The sequence below is a fragment of the Helianthus annuus genome, chromosome 17 (assembly GCF_002127325.2).
Source record: "Helianthus annuus cultivar XRQ/B chromosome 17, HanXRQr2.0-SUNRISE, whole genome shotgun sequence".
In the NCBI taxonomy this organism is placed as follows: Eukaryota; Viridiplantae; Streptophyta; class Magnoliopsida; order Asterales; family Asteraceae; genus Helianthus; species Helianthus annuus.
In genome coordinates, this window is record NC_035449.2 from 125,753,231 (window position 1) to 125,762,902 (window position 9,672).

General features: G+C 39.4%; 1 non-coding gene across 1 annotated transcript; it reads left to right on the forward strand.

Moving 5' to 3' along the window:
• The first annotated feature begins 3,484 nt into the window (after positions 1–3,484).
• Positions 3,485–3,590, forward strand: LOC118489582. Its single transcript, XR_004887604.1, has one exon. It is a non-coding gene; the product is annotated as a small nucleolar RNA R71 (small nucleolar RNA).
• Positions 3,591–9,672: the final 6,082 nt, after the last annotated feature.

A 9,672-nucleotide genomic window follows, 5' to 3' on the forward strand; every position in this document is an offset into this window, starting at 1 on the left:
TTTTTCTCCCTCCTTTCGATATCAGCAGTATGCAGGTGTTTTAGATGAACACAAGTTTTGCTGATCTGAGGTACATACTTTAGTGTTTATTAAAACATCACAAATGTCGAAACAACAAATGAAATCAATCTTGAATACATAGAGCGAACCCATAATTTATCAAATATTTTTCAGATTTGAAAACTATGAGTGACATATGTATGAAAACATTTGTTGTGTGAGATTTGTGTGTCATATGACATCTTGGTTGATTTACAGAGTTTTGAAAAGCCATTTTAACCATGAATTACTTGTTACTCTGTTTTTTTCAACTGAATGCAACCAACCTTAGTATCAATGAATTTTGAGCTGAACTGTTATGTCAAATTGATTGTTAGATCGAATTTGACTGTCCGGGCTCTGATACCAATTGTTAGGATCTGAGGCTGTCATGATTCGTGTTTGTTTGCATAAAACTAATAAGTGCAGCGGAAATGAGTTGCAAACAAAGTAAACACAAACAAAGGAAAGTAGAGATTGATAAACAATTGCTTTTCATTGAGTCAAATGATTGAAATACAAAGCAAATGATTACAGTAAAAGCTTACAATCTAAACTCCCCCTCAGCCTGATACACCAGAGTTGGTTGCACAAGATGAAAGGATGAATTGAGGAGAAGAACTCACTCAAAACGATCAAGTGTAACAGTACAGAGTACTGTCATACTTATAGGCAAACCAAACTACTGTATACTTCAGCTGACGTCACCATGATAGTGACATCTAACGACCTAACAAACAACAAATACTGTCCCATACAAACTACTCTTATGTAACATCTGATATTTACTAACATACAAAACATAAGGAAAACTACTACTTCACGTTCCACTGTTGTAGCCTTAGCACAGTTGTTGAGTCTTCAATGCTTTCTTCAAAGGTGATCAGTCTTTGAGAGGGCAGTGCTTGAGTCTTCAGCAGCACTTAGGAAACAACAGTAGATAGAGCAAAAGAGTTTGTCTTCAACAGTTGTTAGGTAATCATCAGAGTTTGGTTTATCAGTTGTTGTAGTTGAGCAACACTTTAGATTATCAGTTGTTAGATAACCACTGTCAAGGGGAGAGATTAGAGTAAACTGCTGCTTATTAGGAGTCCACTGATGGGATCCGGTTTTGGCTTTACATTATCTGTTCCTCAGTTAGGGTTCAATCCTAACACACGCACTGTCCCAAATGGGATAAATGATCCTCGCATCCAACCACTTGATAACTTCCTTCTTGACCACCTCTCTCAAATTCGGGTTCAACCTTCTTTGTGTTTCACGGGTCGGCTTTGCATCCTCGCTTGTAATGATTTTATGCATTACAATGGATGGACTAATACCTTTTAAATCGGCGATCGTCCACCCAATTGTCGCCTTGTGAGCCTTCAACACCCGTATTAACTCCTCTTCTTGTGCTACCGCCAAATTGGAAGCAATGATCACCGGTAAGGTGTCATTCTCCCCCAGAAATGCATACTTTAAATGCTTTGGTAGCTCTTTCAATTCCACACTTGGTGGACATTCCAAAGAAGGCTTTGTGCCCGAATCAATTTCCACTGGTAGAGTGTCTGTTTGGTGGGTCCATAGCGGTCTTCCTACTTTCACCGCAAGAGCCTCTTTCTCTTTCTCTTCCATCTCCAACTCACACGCATGAACCTGCAAAGACACGTCACAAACACAAGAACCCAAAATTTCTTCCTCGAACTCCTTCGGGTTGTATCCATCTATGAAATCTGCTAGAAAACACTCATCACCATAAACGTTAGTACCGTTAGTAAAAACATTTAATCTCATCTTTCTATTACCGAATGTCATGTCGACCGTACCATATCGACAATCAATAACGGCATGTGCGGTGTTTAAAAACGGCCGACCCAAAATAACATTGTGTTGTTGAATTGGGTCTGCGGATGAGTAATCTACAACAAGAAAATCCACGGGATAATAAAACTCGTCAACCTTAACTATCACATCCCGTACAATACCCCGAGGAAGTTTATGAGACAAATCAGCTAATACCACCGTTGTCTCAACCCGTTTCAATGGACCAAAGTTGTATTGGTCATATAACCCCCCCGGTAGGATACTTACTCCGGCTCCAAGATCCAATAACGCCCTTGTAGTTTGAAAATTTCCAACTTGGATATTTATGAGAGGCGTTCCCGGATCTTGTAGCTTAGGAGGAAGATCTCCTTTCAAGACCGCACTTACCCGCTCCGTCAAGTCTACCAATTTAGGCACTTTTTGTTGCCTCTTTTGGGTACACAATTCTTTTAAGAACTTGGCGTAAGCGGGTACCTGTTTAATGGCTTCAAGTAAAGGAAGATTAATTTTGACTTGTTTAAAAACCTCCCACATTTCCTCCTTTTGAGGACCCCGTTTTGAAATGAAATTTTTCTTACCCGGATCTAATAAAGCCGAGGGAAATGGTACTTGACTAGATCCCTCATCTTCATTTTTATTCTCTTTTTCCTTATTAATTTTGGGTTTTTCAAAATTGGGTTATTTAGAAGAAATAATAGGTGGTTCATTTTCTTCCTCACTATCTTGACCCGTCATCTCTTCAACCACCCATTCAACCAAATCCGGTGAAGGATTGGTTTTGTACTCTTTCCCACTTCTCAAAACACTTACATGGTGAATGTTAACATTATTACCTCTTGAAGTACTATGAAACGGGTTTACCTTAGTGTCGCTTGGTAATTGACCTTTGTTTTTCTTCAATTCCGACACTTCAGTTGCGAGTTGACCCATTTGGGTGGTCAAAGTTTGAATCGCTTTGTCTCGGACCTCGTCTTTTTGTATACGAGCGTCGTCCATTTGGTTTCTCTTTTGCATTTCCGCTTGCATGCTCTTCAACATATCCATCATCTCATTTCCACCCGAAGACCCCCCTTGTTCTTGACCCACTTGATATTGCCTTTGGTATCCTTGGTTGTTCCCACCTCTATATCCACTTTGATTATTGTAAGGTTGGCGCGAACCAAAGTTCCCTTGGCTACCTTGAAAATTCGGGTTTGCTTGATTTGAAGGGTTCCCATATCGAAAATTCGGGTGGTTCCTCAAGCCGGGGTGGTAAGTGTTAGAATTCATGTTATAGTTCCTACCACCCCCTCCTTGACCTTGTACCGCATGAACTTCTCCATATTGCCCCTCCACCATTCCTTGGTAATTTTTAGCCGCATGACCTATTTCATTGCAAATAGCACAAACATCATAAATTTGATTAGAAGTTTGAACATTACCATCGTCAACCGCATGCACTTGTGTTCGGGTAACGGCCGGTCGTGCTCTCCTTGATGCTTGAGCTTTCCTCTTTGAAGTAATTGCCATTTGTTCCAAGAACTCCCAATCGTCATTCTTGTAATTCGTGCCAAAAGTACCATTTGTGATTGACATTAAATCACGAGCATCTTCGGCACACAACCCCTCGTGGAAGGCATTCATCAACTCCCAAAGTTCAATTCCATGATGCGGGCAATTCTTGATCATCATATTGAAGCACTCGAAGGCTTCATGAAGCATTTCGCCTTGTTGTTGTTGAAAACTCCTCAACCCCTTTCTTGCATCATTGGTCTTTTGGGCGGTGTAAAACTCATCTAGGAAAATTTGTTGCATTTCCGCCCAAGTGTAAATAGATGCTGAAGGCAAAGTGTAGAACCACTTCTTTGCCTTATCCTCCAAAGAAAATTGAAATAAAACCAACTTGACATCATCGGCCGAAAAACCTTGACTCCCAAGAGTATTGCAAATTGAGTCATAGGCCTCTAAATGGAAATAGGGTTCCTCCGTTACTAGACCTTTATATTTCGGCCAACTTTGCAAGGAATTTGTTCTTACTTCAAAAGTTCTTCCTTGGTTGTTGTGAGGAATGACTACCGGTGAAGGATTATGAGTAATCATCAGCCTAAAATGTGCTACAATACCCCTCGCATGTTCTCTAAGATGCCTTCTTGGTACACCAAACCGACCCCTTGGACGAACTGGACCCATTGGTCTTGGTATATGCCCTTGTGGTGCAATTGGTTGTTGAAATTGTTGTTGTGGCATCGGTGGGTGTTGAATTAGCCTTTGGAATTGAGGTTGTACATTCTGTGGACGAACTTGTTGCAATGGTACCGGACGTTGCAATTGTGGTCCTTGTGGCCTTGGCCGAATGTGTTGTGGTATAAGTTGTTGTTGAGGCATACCACCAACACTTATCATTCCTTGAGGTTGGCCTTGTACATAACCAAACTCTCCTTGATCTCCATCACCCCCATAAGCATACCCATCTTCGTTATAACCCTCAAAATCTTCATATCCTTCCTCATATCCATCTCCCCCTATACCCGAAGATTGCCCAAATGGAAGAGTCGAATGTTGAAACCCCGACTGGTTCGATGGTCTAAAGGTAGAAGTAGCATGGACGATAGTTGAGTTAGGTGCTATTGTGTAGTTTGAATATGATTGACCAGCACCCGGAAAGAAATGGGACAATGGTGGAATGGTAGTAGAAGGGTTAAAAGTAATGGTTGGTTCTTCTTGAGTGGTAATGGGTTGTGTGGTATTGGTTGATGTAACATTATGAAGTAAAGTAGGTTCGGTAGTAGTGTTTGGAATGGTGGTATTTGGTGAAGGTTGAGTGGATGTTGGTATAAATGGTGGTACAGGTTCACCCGTAGTGGGTGGTGGTGGTGGTGGATCCATGTATCGAAGTGGTGTAATTGGTGTAGTTGGTGTTGGTGAACCGCTTAACTTGTTTTCTCTTAACAAAATTATGTTTCCTCTTAACGTTCGCTCAATCTCCGGATCAAACGCCAATGGTGATAGCTTGTGAGAGCTTCTAGTACGCATGCACCTGTAAATACCTGCACACTAACACACCCAGCGTAAACCAGAAAAATAACAAACTTAAAAAGAAAGAAAATAACACACGTTGCGCACTACTCCCCGGCAACGGCGCCAAAATTTGACGTGATGTCGTGGTCACAATCAAATTTAATCCAAATACAACTAAATAGTTAGCGGTAAGTGGGTATCGAACACAGGGAGTTTGTGGAATATGTGTTATTTAGAAGATTATCTAACTCGACTAAAATTAAACTAATTTGCGAGTAAAGTAAAATTCAAGAGTTGATTTGAGTGAATTGGTTTTAGAACTAAATTTAAATTGCAAAAGAGAAGTTTTGGTTGTAAGAAAATTAGAGACAAATGACCATCCTAGATTTCCGGTTTGCTTCGACATTCATATTATAATTTCACTAGAAAGAACTACATAGACATAGCTCATGTGTGATTACTTGGTGTGATGAAAGGGAACTAAGTACTTAGATTCCTAGAACGTGAGGTTGTTACCCGATGATCAATCAACCCTTACCCAAGCCTAACTATACCCATGATATCTCGATTGCCAATGGCACCAAGAACGTATGGTTTCCAATTAGTTCAACGTAAGAATTAACAAGTTACTAAGAAACAATCACACACCATAACAACAAATCATAAAGATAAAGATTGTTATTCTAGAAATTAGAAAAATCAAACATGAAATGTCTCAATCAAACCTTCAATCCAGGACAATCATCAAGTGTTTAGCCACTCATGGCTTGAAGCAACATCATAACAAAAGTTCTATTGTTCATAAAGATCAAGGCACAAAAACTAATGATTAAGATAGTGTTCTTCACTCCAAAGTCTCCAAGAATGCTCCAATTTTCGTCCCACAACCAGTAGTAACCGAAAACATATGATGAGACATCATAAATCCTCCTCAAATGGCACTTAAATGCATAAATTACACATTGAAGACAGTTGGCGCCGTAAGTCAACAGGTCAAGATCAGCGGCGTAAGCTACGCCATAGGGCCGTAGCTTACGGCAGTCAAAGAATCTGGAAAGTCAACATTGGCACCGTAAGCTACGCCAAGTACCGTAGCTTACGGCACCAATTATACCCTTACGGCCCTGTTCTTCTGTCCTACGGCGGGTGACATTTTTTAGCATTGAAGGCCGTAACCTACGGCAGGGTGCCGTAGGTTGCAGTGCTGAGTGGGATTCTTTTCCATGTTTCTCCATCAACACTTGCTTTCTTCAACTATTTTAATTCCCCAACTTCTAGCATCCATTCGTGCCTCCTAAAACCCGCATTTTGAGCATTATAACACCTGCATCATCAAACATAGAGTGGTTACCAAGTTCAAACAATTAACTGTGTATAGCATGTGATTTTAATCCTTTTAAAGCACTTAAGGGTAGTCCTACGGACCACCAGTCAACCATCCCGATTTTCCATTGGGGGTATTCCTCTCTGACCAGAGTCAGAGGTTTAGACATAGAACCAATGTTAAAAGCATTATTCCATGATTGAAAGCTGGCCATATTTAGAGAAAAGCAGATGTGCGATTGATCGTTTGAAAATAATTTATTCAATCGGCTTTGATACCAATTGTTGGTCCCAGTTTGGAATTAAAAACTTCTTTTCACGTAATATGGCAAGTGATTTCAGGAGATGTGAAAAAGTTGTGCGGAAATGGAAATCAGACTTTCAAGAAACAAGACCTACAGAATTATCAAGTTTATATCCCTTTGAAACAAAATGGTTTACAAGGTGATTGTAAGATTATTATCTATTACAAATGAATACTTGAATTCTGAGGGTGAGAGGGTATTGGAGTTTTGTAGTATGTATTGAATGCCAAGCTTAACTCATTGTCTTCTGCTTGGTGAGCCTTCGATTTATAGAAGGTTGCATACATGAATAAACATTTGTTTATTCATGTAAAAGTCCTGCATAAAGTAACAATTTGACATATCCATTGAATCTAACATTCAAGTTGCCTTTGTAATCATAATACCCAATAACGTCAAGTTGTTTCGGTTATTGTGGCAGGATAGAGCTGATTTTTCGACAAGTGGGGTATTCATCAGAATTTCTGATAAACCACTTCATCAGAAATTCTGGTGAACAAATCATCACGAAAATTTGATTATCAGAATCGTCAGAAACTGATGATATTTCATCAGAAATATCATCAGATCCATTAGAAATGACCTTCTTTGATAATCTTCTTCAGCTCTTGATCAACCTGTGATTCTTTGAAGTAGATGTTGTTCATTTCAGTTGTCCTATCTGATCTTCTTCTTCTTGTTGTGATCTTCAGGACTGTTATCTTCTTCATAGATCCAGTTGAATCTGATTTTCTTCAATACTTACAAATAAAGTTCCTAACAGAGAGTGCAATCGATAAGACCCCGCTGAAAACCATTCTCCAGCAGATAGTTAGATAAGGTTGCGTACCAAGCTCTCGGTGCTTGATGTAATCCGTAGAAAGCTTTGTTGAGCAACCAAACCCGATCAGGATAAATAGGATCTTCAAAACCCGGAGGCTGTTTGACATACAACTCTTCTTCAACAACACCATGTAAGAATGCACTTTTCATGTCCATTTGGTAAACCTTGAATCCCTTGAAGGAAGCATAGGCTAGAAAAATCCAAATATCTTCAAGACGTGCAACCTGTGCATAAACTTCGTTGTAGTCTATCCCTTCAATCTGACTGAAACGTTGAACAACTAATCTCGCTTTATTTTAATCTCGCTTTATTTCGAACAACTACTCCATGGTCATCTTTCTTGCATTTGAAAATCCAACGGGTGCCAATCTTCTTGTAGTTTTCAAGCTTCTCAACCAGTTTCCAGACACCTAGCTTCTGGAATTGTTGTAGTTCCTCTTGCATAGCTTCTACCTAAGAATTATCCTTTAACGCTTCTTTCCAAGACTTTGGTTCTTCTTGTGAGACATAACACGCGAAGGACCAATCATTCTGCAAACCCGATTCTCTAATCCCTGTATACAAGCCAGCATTAATGTTGTTTCTCAACTGATTCCTCGTCTACACGCCACTGTGAACATTACCAATGATGTTTTGATGAGGATGGGTATTATGGATTCTTGTTTCTGGATTATCTGGAACTAGAACATTTGTACCCAGATTGTTGAAGTTGAGATCAACAACCAATGTCACAACCCCCATCCCCCTGATTTCCTGGGAACGGGTGGCCGCGAACTCAGTATTGGTGGTATCGGTGTTTATTAATTTGGCAGCGGAATTTACATCAGGACCGTAGTTAGGAAATTATTTTATCAGAGCAAACCACATTTTATATAAATAAACACTTCTAGGATAAAACCCATGTTTTCATTACAAACTGATATATAGGGATAAATCCCATTTTATTGAATTTAAAACGCCCTCCTTATTTAGGTAACTTTTATAGCCACTTTTCCAAGCCTTCAGTGCTGTCCAGCTGGCTTCTATTTGGCTTTCACATTGTGTTACCTGAAACGCGTTTTAAAAACATTTGTCAGTGGGAAATACTGGTGAGTGAATCCCAGTTTAATCAAGAAAAGTGTTTTCAATTTAAACAATATTGAGAGCGATTACAATGTTTATATCTACACAATTACTTATTCAGTACTTACCACTCGACCGTATCTGTGGCTATGGTCATATCACGCATTGGCTAACCCGTTGTCCAACGGTGAAGGTTATCAAGTAATGTATACAAAACCCCATAATACCGGCAGTAATTGAAGAATTACAAAGACTTAATCACTGCTAAATTGCATTGTAAAATATTTAAGGTTTTGTAAAAATTGTTTATAAAAAGGAGATTACTCACATTGCTGTTTTAGGGTTTTCAGTAAGGATTTCCTGGGAATAATTTATAAATTACACAAATGCACTGTGACACCCCAGGAAAACCAGGAAACAACACAACACAACTAGCTTCCTCAGTAACCATGCACTAAATTTCGGGACGAAATTTCTTTCAAGTTGGGGATGATGTGACAACCCAAAGTTTTAGGGTTAGGGTCGTTGACCTAAACGCATATGATAACGGGTCGTTAACCTAAACGCATATGATAACTCGAATAAACAAGCATCCTAGTATAGTTGAGCCGCGCATGCATTGGGCCACACTAATAACTGGACTCGAAGCCTAGCTCACCCTTGTTGCTTACTCACTCGGGCCCAACTCTTTTGAAGCCCACACGGATACAAAACTCAAGTGGATTTAGCCCACTTGTTTCGAATATAGATATGTATATGTATAGTTATCAGGCATCTCCCCTATTAACATAATATAGCAAACCCTAAACACCCATTTTCACATTGTAGTTGACGGCAGTCCCTTTGAGATCGAAGTATCCCTCTTGTCTGGTTCGAACGCGATATTTCTTCTTTGATAACTTGGTCAGTACGTCTAATATGTATTTATCTGATTCTTACTGTTAGTGTGTAATTATTCCCTTTGAAATTAATGTGGATCCATATAAATTCTCATGAGACTTTTTGTATGCATGAGCAGTAAGCATGGTTGTATAGGGTTCTGTGTATAGTGTAGTAGCATGTGGTTATTATAGAGTGATGCTATAACCCTAATCATATGTGCTGTATGAATGGACGATGGGTATATGAAGGTTTAGGAGGGTGTTTATCGCCGATAAGGTGTTGTGATTCGGAATTTCGTAATCAATCTATAATCATGTTAAACACTAATGTTGATAAGGAATTGAAAACTGCATGATCTGTTGGAATGATTATTGTTGTTCGAATTGTGTGTATGTATGATGATGAGCATGTAACTTGAATTGATTGTATATTAAA